General features: G+C 40.2%; 1 pseudogene; it reads left to right on the plus strand.

Annotated features, from left to right (window-relative positions):
• Positions 1 to 958: 958 nt before the first annotated feature.
• Positions 959 to 8,795, plus strand: LOC145389635 (small ribosomal subunit protein uS10m pseudogene; annotated as a pseudogene).
• Positions 8,796 to 11,207: the final 2,412 nt, after the last annotated feature.

The following is an 11,207-nucleotide window of genomic DNA, read 5'->3' on the forward strand; positions in this document are numbered from 1 at the left end:
TGAACTAGTAAGGAAGAGGTGCTAAAAGGCATCTGTTCCCTTGTGGCCAGAGTCTTGTGGGCTTAAGAGACTTTTTGGCATCTCTTTCAGCCTAATGTTCTCTTTTATGTTTTATAATTTCAGTATGGATATTGTTTGCATACAAGACAGTGTGAAGATGCTCTGTTTAGCTGTTAGTTATACCATAAAATTATTCCCTTGTACAAAGGAAAAGGGGAAAAAGAAGTGTGTGGTAATCATAGGGGCATTTGTCTTCTTAGTATAATAGGAAAAGTGTATGGTAAGATACTTGTAGACAGAGTTAGAGAAAGAACAGGGAAATTATGAGAGAGGGGGGTGTGAGTTGGGAGCGGGGCAGTGAAATGGCGGGGGACAGGGCGACTTGGAGGCGATTGGTTTTTGGCCACCCTAAACGGGATTGAGACGTCTGGCAATAGATAGATAGATAGATTTCTGTAAATCACAGAGTTAATCAAGTAAGTAATGACAATCCTGCATATAACCAGAGTTTGCAGATGTATGTCATTGTGTTGTAAGTGTATAGTATAGTACTGTACTATGTTTTTTTGCTTAATTTTTCCAGTTAGATACAATATTTTGTATATATGCTGTACAGTATATCAGGCATGTTTAATTATGAATGACTGTGTATGACAAGACTTATGTAACTACCCTGTACTGGTGTGTGACAAGAAAAAGATGTTGATCAGTAGTTACGGTACCAGCTTTTCCTCTTAACACCTTTGGTCAGGTGACATTTTTATTGTATTCTTGCTAAAACTAGACAAATTTATTAATGCAGCATATTTTAACCTTTGGCAAAGGGCTGAAGGTATACGTTGTTTGCCTTCCACTGTGAAAAAGTGTTGCCTTGGCTAAATAACATCATCTAGGGCTAGCAGAAACATAAAGTACATCACTGGAGTGAAAGTGTTAATAGGTAATGATATTATTGCAGGTTGTGGATGATGGTGAGCCTGACCGTCTGTATAGCGTAATTGATGTGGAGTGCCGAGGACATGACCCAGCGGTGCTACCATCATACCTCACCTTCCTCTCCACCGCTGCATCTCACCTCGGAAGTACAGTTCAGGACATGTTAGTTCAACCTACTTTTTGTCTTATTAACCATATGTGACACATCAGGCTTTAAATATGAGATGTAGTTGGGGTTTATTGCATACAGAATACCATTCAAGTGTGAGTGATATAATGACTCTTGCTTTAATTATCTAAATTAATTAGCCCATCCCAGGCCCCTGTGCTCCTGATGGGGGAGGAGAAGATTGCATAACAGAGACATAGGTGGGTGGAGGGTTGGTCTTACTACTTTTCCACCCCTCTCTTGGCATCTCCTCATTCCAAGTGTTCCATAGCATCTCCAATTTCATATCATTTATAATTCATTGCAGCTTCTCCATCCATCCATTATGTTAAGGATCATACCTTACCCTAGCCATGTGGGAAAAAAGGTCAGTCATCATCATCATCCGGACCTCCTTTCCCACCCTAGGGCAGAGTGCACAGTAACAACGTCCAGACAGGCCAAATTTGCCCGATCCAATGGGCCACGCTTCGATTCGCTCACCATTCAAGCCCCCGATATCCTGGCTCTATCTGATATGTCAAAAACATTATGTAAATGAACTACGTCATATGTGCTTAAGTTGCAAAAATATCAGTGCAGTTTTTTTTAAGCAATCCTTTGGTGAACATAAAAAGTTGATAAATACCAACTTCCATGAATAACATCCAAAGAAACACTGGAGAATGAGGAAGCAAAACTCAGAGCCCCTAAACACACACATTCTCTCTCTCTCTCTCTCTCTCTCTCTCTCTTTATGTGCCCATTGTCTTGACACTGTGACCCTCTTTTACTTAGGCTCATTCCTTCCTGTTAATCATAAGTCCACTTCATTGTCTTCCACCCCAAGCCTCATTTATACGTAACCTTTCCATATGGCTTCGTCCTTTTATAGTTTGTTCTTGTTACCTTCAGATGGTTTTATTCAACATGGTAAACATATCTCTACCAACCCCCATCCTAAATCTTGCCCTAGCTGAATGTAAATGTCTTTAGGCAGAAGAAATACTGTAATACAAACAATATGTAATCGTAGAGACTTGGTGACTAATTTTTACACACCTTCATTGTCTTTGTAACATTTTCTGGGTAGTGGATAAAGGTTGTTAGCTAAAGATAGGCAGTAGATTAGTCTTATACCTACCTTATTCAGTAGCATTGTAATTGTGGCAGTATCACCATCATTTTAGAGCAGTTTTTTTGCATTCACATAGGGTGGGAAAATGTTTAAGAAGGCTGTTGCATCTGTTTTGTGCCAAGGAGAAAGAAATCTTGAGGTAGAATTATAGGCATAAATATTGATACATTTCAATACTATAAATCAGTAGGATAAATAATGAGGTTAGTGAACAGTGAGTTTTAAAACCCAGTGGTGCAATCTGTGGTGCCCAGCAAAGTTTCAGAATGTTATGGTGGGGTCACCTAACTGTTTGACGAAAGAGTGAAGTGGTAATTTCATCTGCAGTTGTACATTCTCCCCTTAAATGGTATAAGAGGAATGAGGTTGTTCAAAACACAGGTGTTGGGTGGTGAGCGTGTCGTATCTCTACACCTGGACAAAGGGGAAAAGGGCACAGTACTTCCAAACTCCTACTCTCACCTCTTTTGGTAGCTTCTTGTGAAACATGTGGAATTCATTGGTGGCATTTAGTCTCCTTTATCCCTAGGTTAAAAAAAAAGTTTCAGTAATTACAGACTTGAAAACTCAGCTTCTCCCCACCAAGGCTGTAAGCCATAAGACAAAAGTTGAATCCTCTGTGTTGTTGTTGTTGTTGTTGTGAACTTGTGACCCCAGGTTTATCTGAATGTGATCTGGGTGGACTGTAGATTGAAACTGGATTTCTCTTACAGTTCACCATCCTCTTTTAGGGGGATTGGGATGGAGTTGAGAATGTTTGAATAACCAGGCAGTTTTTGCTATGTCAGTTCCACCATGTGAAGGTATCCAGCTGCAGGATCAAGCCTCCCTGTTTAACTGAAATATAGTTTAAGAAATATCTGTATGCCTTTCCACAAGTAACTCTATAGCCCAATAGAGAAAAATATAAATCAGTCTAAAAGCTTATATCTTTCACAGAGCTTGGCCCACAAAGCACATAAAACGGTGGACATTACTGAAGTCGGTGCACATCCACAAGAAACACCGAGTGCAGTATGAAGCCAGAACCCATTTCCTCACTTTATCACTCCCGCGCCTCACACAGTCTACTGCTACACCTACCTTGAGTATATCCAGCGTAATCTTCCAGAGGGTGTCGCTATGAAAGTTACCAGGGTGAGAACCATTTAAGCGTATTGTTGAAATTTGAATGTTTGATGAATGAAAGCCAGGGTGGTTGTGAACATTGTGCATCTGAGCTGAAGGTCAGGAATCATTATGCAATAAGTCCCCATTCCTGCCCCCCTACCAAGTCCAAGTAAATTACATCTGGTGGTGCAATTAGTAGAGTGCCCTGGTCAGAGCATATTGTGGCATATGCTGTGGTTGAAGTCCAGGAGATGGCCAGGGGTTTTTCTGTCATGTTGAGGCACCAGGGGCTCTGGTCTGAATTAATGGTAGCCTAATCTCAGGTCCCTACACTTGGATGAAGGCAAAATGGGATTTGTCATTTTCTTCTAGTCGTGGGGGGATTATGATTGAAGAGTTGAGAGGAAGGATGGGACTGGAGTGCATTGGTGTTGTGATGAGGAGGGATGGATTGAGATGGTTTGGGCATGGGGAGTGGATGGAGAATGACAGTTGGGTGGGGAAGGTGAGAAGAGTGAACATCTGATGTAGGGTTGTAAGAGGCAGACCGAAAAAGACCGGGGATGAGGTAATTGAGTGTGACCCCAGGGATAAGGGACTGCATAGCGAGGCACTACCCAACCCAACATTGTAAATGGTTTCTTGGTTCACAAGAAACCATTTGGCCTGTCACGTAGTGTAGAGAGACCCGAAGGCAGTACTTCACTGAGTGAGTGGATGATGGGTGCTCCCATCTGTCGTGTAAGAAAATATTATTTGGTAATGAAATTGCTGGGCATTGGAGTGCATAGCTATGGAGCGTCAGGTGCCATGTCATGAACTTTAGAGTTATGAAGTGAAGCCAGTAAACAATACATACCAGAGTGCACTAAATTAGCAGAATCATTTCAAAAATTGAAATGTGTTTTATGACATTGTTTGATTTCTATTGAGGGTTCTCTTTTTGAAATGTTTGTTGCAAATTCCTGAGCTGTCTGTTACTGTACTTAGTAACTATCCTGCCTCCTAATGTAGTAAGTGAGTTGTTTATGACAGAAAAATTGTAGAGAACCCCCCCCCCCTCCACAGTTCAGCCAGACAATGTAAAACATATTTTGAAAATTGTATTTGATTGTCGGCTGAAACTTAATGCAGTACTTCCTGAGTAGCGTTGTTAATTATAAGGTGTCATGTTTTGTTATTTTTTACATTTCTAGGATCCTGCCTACCATTTTGGTGGTGGGAAATACAGTTAGGATGAGGATACATTTCTAGGCATAAGGAAGTCCTTTTAACATCTTGCAATTTTCCACCCACAACATAAGCCTTTGAGTAGCTGTGGTGAGTGGCAAGGTGTCTGGTGGTTAGAGCATTCCAGTTGGAGTGGCAGCCCTGCATAGGTTTGATCCTTGAGAGGTGACTGGAGACTTTTCAGTCATGTAATACCATCAAGAGATGCAGGCAGGTCATCTGCTCTTAAATATACTGTGCTTAGTAGTCTAACCTCAAGTCCTACACCCCAGAGGTATGGGAAGTATGCTGGTCATCTGCCCTCAAGTATACTTGACTCCAATAGCCTAGCCCCAGGCTCCCTACACCTTGAAGGCATTGATGTATAATTGGCTGTTGTTTTTTTACATTTCTATACTCTAGAATCCTACCCTCCATTTTTGTGATGGGAAATAGGGTCAGGATAATGATGAGGATAAATTTTTATGCATTAAGCATTTTCTTTTTAGCATTATAGAGTGTCTCACCCTAAACAAAACCCTTCAGATAGCTGCGGTGCAGTTGGTGATAAAGATTTGCATCATGTTTCACTCATACTCCTTTACACTGTCCTCAGCTGGCTAGTATTCTTTAACTGTGAGAGCCTTTGTCTGTTTCTGTGCTCAAATAGTTCACCTCTTCTGCTTTCCATTATTCTTGCTGGTTAAAATTCCTAAGATGTGAGATGCTTGGGGTGTTTTTCAGCCTTAATATTACACCTCCTCTGCTTGTCACTTTCTCTTTTTCGCTAATATTCCTTAACTGAGAGTGGCTTGTTATGTTTCTTTGCCCTAATATTTCACCTCTTCATCTTGTCACTTTCCTCAGCAGGTTAGTATTCTTAAGCTGAGAGAGGCTTGTATGTTTCTCTGCCTTAATATTTCACTTCTCCTACTTCTCGCTTTCCTCTGCTGGCTGATATCCTAAACTGTGAGAGTTGTGGTATATTTTTCTGTCTGCACATGTTGCTCTTTTAGTAATGGATCAGGGAGGAAAGTGATGGACATGCCTAAGCGTGAAGGAGATGCAGTGGAAAAGGAGATAGACTTTTGCCCTTGACTGTGCATAAAACCTTGAGATTTTTATAAATATGTAGATTTCTGGGTACAGCTGTGGCTCAGTGGGTTAGAGCGCTCCTCTCTGGCCGAAGGGTCGGAGGATCGAATCCACCCAAGGGTCATTGGTAGACATCAGGAAGGGCATCCAGTCATAAAATGCTACACGCTCCAATCCAAAGTCCTCTACCCAGGGGCAACGCCTTAGCCCTTCGGGGATACCTGGTGTAAAATCAAATTATTTTTTATTTTATTATTCTGGGTACTGTAGAATTCTTTTTAATGTTCAAGAGTTCCATACCGATCAGCAGAATCCTTTGAGTATCATTGGTATAGAATAATGCCTGTTTTTTTCTTTTTAAATATCTGCACATTATAGCCTCTCAGAGTTTACAATCCATAAGCAGAGTTCTTCATGTTGTGCTGGTAAAGGAAAACCTCCACATGTTGTTATTTATACTTTTTAGCATCTTAGGGTTCTGTTCTCTGTGGTTTTTCAGATTTTTAGCACCTCTTCCATAGAAATTTGTTATGCACAGAACACCTTAATGTCCTCTTGTATATTATTGATGCAAATTATGCTGATAGGAAAGCAATATAAATAAAATAAAAAGAGGGATGTGTGTTTGTGTAAAGTGCCAGTTAAATCACTAAGGAAGAGGTGCTGTGAAGAGCCTCTGCCACTGATGATATACCCCTAGAGTTTCTAGCCCTAAGCAGAGTTCTCCAAGTAGCCAAAACATTTTCTTATCTGGTGGTGCTGCATTCCCAGCTGGAAGTACAAGGCAGCACTCACCTTTATCAGGGATCTCACTGCCTGTCCCCCACCACCCTCCTTCCTCACAGTGCAGAGTACATTTATGTGTAGTTGCCATCTTTCTATATGGGACAGTACAGATATGTTTATGTCCACCCTCATAGCTTATGGGGCAAAGTACAGGTGTGTTTATATGGGCCATCTTTCCTCTTGAGGCAGAGTATGTTTATGTCTGCCATCTTTAATTATGGAGAAGAATATATTCTGTATATTTATTTGTACTGTCTTTCATTATGGGGCATAGTAAATGTAGTGTTGTATGATTTTCTATTGATTATTTTTAAAAAATGGTAACAGCAGGTATGTGGTTAGGCCAGACATACTTGCTAGTTTTCTTTGTGTTTTATTAATAATAATAATGATAATACAGTATTTAAAAAAAGGAACGAGCCAAATGGTTGAAGCCTGCAAAGAAATTTCTCTTCTCGTGGAAAAAATAAACAAGAGAACCAAAATCAAGGTGTGTTCATTTTGAGGTAATTGGACAAATTGGATGCACAAGAATTAAGGTTGTAGGCAGAGAGAAATTCATATTGTGGAAGAGTGTTCCAGAGTTGGCCCATTGCTTACATGAAAGCTTGAGAATATAGATTACTTCCTTTGTTGAAGAACTGGACAGAAAAAGGTGACAGTGCATTGATAGATGAATACTTCACACCCATTGTACTTGGGGAAGGTTATAGTAGACATTTCAGAAAAGCAGCGATCAGTGAAAAGCAGTAGTAGGAGGATAGAGCTGCAACAATGTGAAGAGAAAGAGGTTGTGGGGAGTCAGTAAGGTATCTTAATGATTTACTTGTTACCAATTGATTTGATAATCTGAGGTAGGCCACATTTTGCCCTTAGGCTGCTTGATGGATGCCCTGGCCTTAACCCTTTAATTGTAATGAATGCTTTCTTGGCCTTCTGTGAACTCTTTTTTAGATTTTTCACATTTTTACCTTGTAGAGTGACTAGGTACTCTTTACAGTACACAGGTCCCTTTTCTAGGATTTTGAATAGCTTCTGGGACATGGTGTGTAGTAGGTAGTATAGTTATGTGTAGAAGAAGAGCTGCATCTATATGTTTAAGTGAACTTCTTTGTTACTTCCTTGAGGGTTTGTTTTTAGACTGACGAAGAGAGTGTATGTGAGTGAGGTGGAGGGGGAAAGAGGGTGGGGAGGCCGAGGATGAGATGGCGGGATGGGGTGGAGAGGTATATGAGAGAGGGGGTGTGAGTTGGGAGCAGGGGAGTGAAATGGCGGGGGACAGGGCGACTTGGAGGCGATTTGTTTGTGGCCACCCCAAACGGGATTGAGGCGTCTGGCAATAGATAGATAGATAGACATTAACTCCATCACCCTCCTGTGACTCCCATTCAGGTGAATAAAAGCATATAACATTAGCTAGAATAGAATACAAGAGTTGTCAAGTGTGAGAGGGTACCAGTATTAATTTTATGGTTATGTACTCTCTCTCGGCTGAATAATGTTTGGCATTTGCTGGAATAAAGTACCAAAGTTGTCCTGATTAAGAGATGGCTAATATAGGAAAAGGCCAACCATATCTGCTAGGGAAGAAGAGAATGAAGCAGTCCATTGGTGAGGGAAGAAGGAAAAGGAAGAGGGGTGTAAGAGAGAGAGAGAGAGGGGAGGGGTATGTGAGAAAACAGTGTAGGCTGGAGACATTTCTCCTGGTTATCCTTGTCAGTGGAGGGTTTGCAGTAGGGAGCAAGTGTCACAGATTATGATGATGGTAATGGTGATGAATATTCTCTGTGACCATCATCCACTCACTTGATGTAGTGCTGCCTACTTCCTTAGCTTTTATCATTCTTTTTCTGTGCCTGCCCTCCTCTCTTCCTATTTCTCCTATCTTTCCTGTCACTTCTTATGCCTTTTCTTTCCTTTACAGGTGGCTTTACATTGAGTGACAAGCCAAATGGTTTCCTGTAAGCCAAGAAACCATTTACAACGCTGGGTGGTAACCATATAACCAAACCATACGTGCTCCCTACGTGTCAACAAGTGGGTTGGTGGAGGGTTGGTGCCCCTCCCTGTAAAACAACTAACTCAGTGTCAAATGGCCACCCTTTACGGGATTATGGTGTCTGGCAATAGAAAAATAGAAATAGATAGATTTCTAATGCATGAGTGAAGTGCTTACTCTAACTTGTGCATACAGCCATACTTTGTATGGTTTGTTACTAACATCAGTGTATTGGATTGCAGTCAAGTAATTTATTTTTATTGCTGACATTGCCTAATATTGAATAGTTTTTGCTTTGCTAATGAGTGTATCATCCACAGCATGAACTCCAGAAGCTTCCCCATGTCAAACCATCATCAGAAGTGTCGGTTTGATCATCAGACGCCTGCATCATCACTGCTTCATCAGTAGGTTAGTAATGTATATATAGTTGTTGTTGTTTTAGTCCTTCATCCTGTCATGTTTTCAACTTTGGCCATTGCCCTTTTGCCTAACTGGTAACCACTATGTTCAGACAGTTTTGTGGATTTAGTAGATTGTATTGTACAAGATTACATAATGTAATTTGTGCTGAAGTACAGGTACTCAGCAAAAGCAGTAAAGGCTTTTGAGCATTTATGAGCAGAGGTGTGTGTAGGTGGTTGTGAGATTTACTGGGCCCCATTCGACTTGGCTTACATCAGGCAGCATGAAAGTCAATGAAGGACACTACAGATTTGTTTCCCACTAGTCAAAACAAATTCCACATAGCCCAACCTCAGAACTGGTGGGAGAATTGGCATGTAATGAATACTGTAGACTTGTTTTCCGTAAGCCAGACCTAATTCAGTGCAGTCCAGCCTCGCAGTGGATGTGGGGCTTTGCATGTAAAGGAAAGACTGGATATGGTACCTTTTATTTGTCACTGAAAAAGAGAATCACAAAAGTTGAACACACATAAAGTACTCTATGCCAGTATAAAAACGTGCATCATATGAACTAAGCAAATGACGTGAAAAATAATGCTGTTTTAAACAGTGATGTTTTTCATCTTTGCCATTTCCATCATGACTTCTTGATAAGTACAAATTTTCAGATTACCAGAACTTTTCTGCCTAGCCCCGGGCTCCTGCGCTCCTCATGGAGCAATGTAGGATTGGATGATGGATGGATGGATTCTGTGTTTGCATACCTCTCTGTGGCAAACATTATTTTAATATGTATGTATGAAATATAAACCAGTGTTATGCTGTAAAATAGTGCTCTCATTACCTGTAAAAAAATAGGATAAGAAAGAGTCATGTAGTCACAATGACCTTTATTATGCATTTTGTCTTTGGCACACACAGACTTACAGTCAGGAAAAAACATGTGGAAGCAGAAATAAGTACAATATAAGTTATAAAAATTTGACCTAGTTGAGTAGAAACTAAGTATGTTGTGTTTGGTTTTATACTCAGTTATTTCTAAGTGCTTCACCAGTATTTTTTTTATATTACAGGAGTATCATTAATACTATATCAGGGTATTCCAAGTACGCTCCTTCCATACACTACCGTACACACACCAGCACAGTTGCTCACCATACATTACAGGTATTGACAGTATCAGCACCAACACTACGCCTCTCAGGAGTAACGTATGAGCAAGGTGTACACTGAGTTACAAATGGCTTGGGGTATATTCATTAATTTTCTGTTGCTTAAGTAGTGTGTGAGATTGTTTACATATCCAGGAGCTGCCAAACACTTCACAGTTGGACTCGGTTAAATAATTCATCCTCATCATCATCTAAACCTCTTTTCCAACCCTAGGATGTGGTGAGGTAGGGCGGAACAATGTACGTTTTATTATTGTGGCTGCTGAACAGTTTCATTTAGCTTAAGAACCTTAGTCATATAGGGTTATTGTAGGCTATATCTGTGTCCCCAGGTTGAAACATCATTCCTGAGCTAAATAAAATCACTTGGAGATAGTAAGAGTAAAATAACAGCCATCTGCATTGGTGGTGTTAACTTTAGATAAGTATGCATTAGGTATAGGGTCTTGTCCTTTATTACCCTCCAGCTAAAGTGTGTGTAGAGGGTGTGCAGAAAGAATGGCTCTTGGGTCTGCATACTTTTGCCAGTCAGTAAAGTGGGTTCTCATCAGTTAACCCCTTCAACGTGATAGCATTTGGTATTCTAAGCACACCACCACCAGATAATTTTATTCAGTATAGGGCGGATCTTTAGCTGAGAAGAAGGTCATTTGTCTGATATTGAACCCCCCCAAGTTTTAAAAATATCTTCTGTATTAAATATAATGGTCTGGAGGTTAGTAAAAGTCAAATATCAGAGCAGTTGTTAGGCTGAAGGGATTAGTCACGGTGCAGTACTGGTAACTCTTTTGAATTTCTTTACAGTAATGATGTAGTCACTCGTGTACAACCTGCAGCATGTCCTGTTATTCATTTTGTTTGACCTAAAATTAATATGGTTGAGTACAGTTAACTCACAGTATGCTCTAAATCTTATAAACACTGGCATGCCATTCTTTAAATTCCACAAGCCTTATTTTTAGCAACACCTGTAGTCTTCTTGCACTGAGTACATTCACATCAGACAAAACACACAACAGAAAATTTAAATATTTTACCCTAATAACACAGTCTGGAACTAGGTAAAGTGACAGTTTGAATTTTCACTTTGGTTGAACAGTGCAAAATTTACCTATTAAAAAAAAAAAAAAAAAAAATGCAGTTGATTCTACAAAATTCTAAACCTGAAAGAGGCAAGAGATATTTGCCTCTGAGTCATGAAAATATT

The sequence above is a fragment of the Coenobita brevimanus genome, unplaced genomic scaffold (assembly GCF_032717465.1).
Source record: "Coenobita brevimanus isolate Jiangsu-jjx unplaced genomic scaffold, ASM3271746v2 jjx.HiC_scaffold_169, whole genome shotgun sequence".
Taxonomy (NCBI): Eukaryota; Metazoa; Arthropoda; class Malacostraca; order Decapoda; family Coenobitidae; genus Coenobita; species Coenobita brevimanus.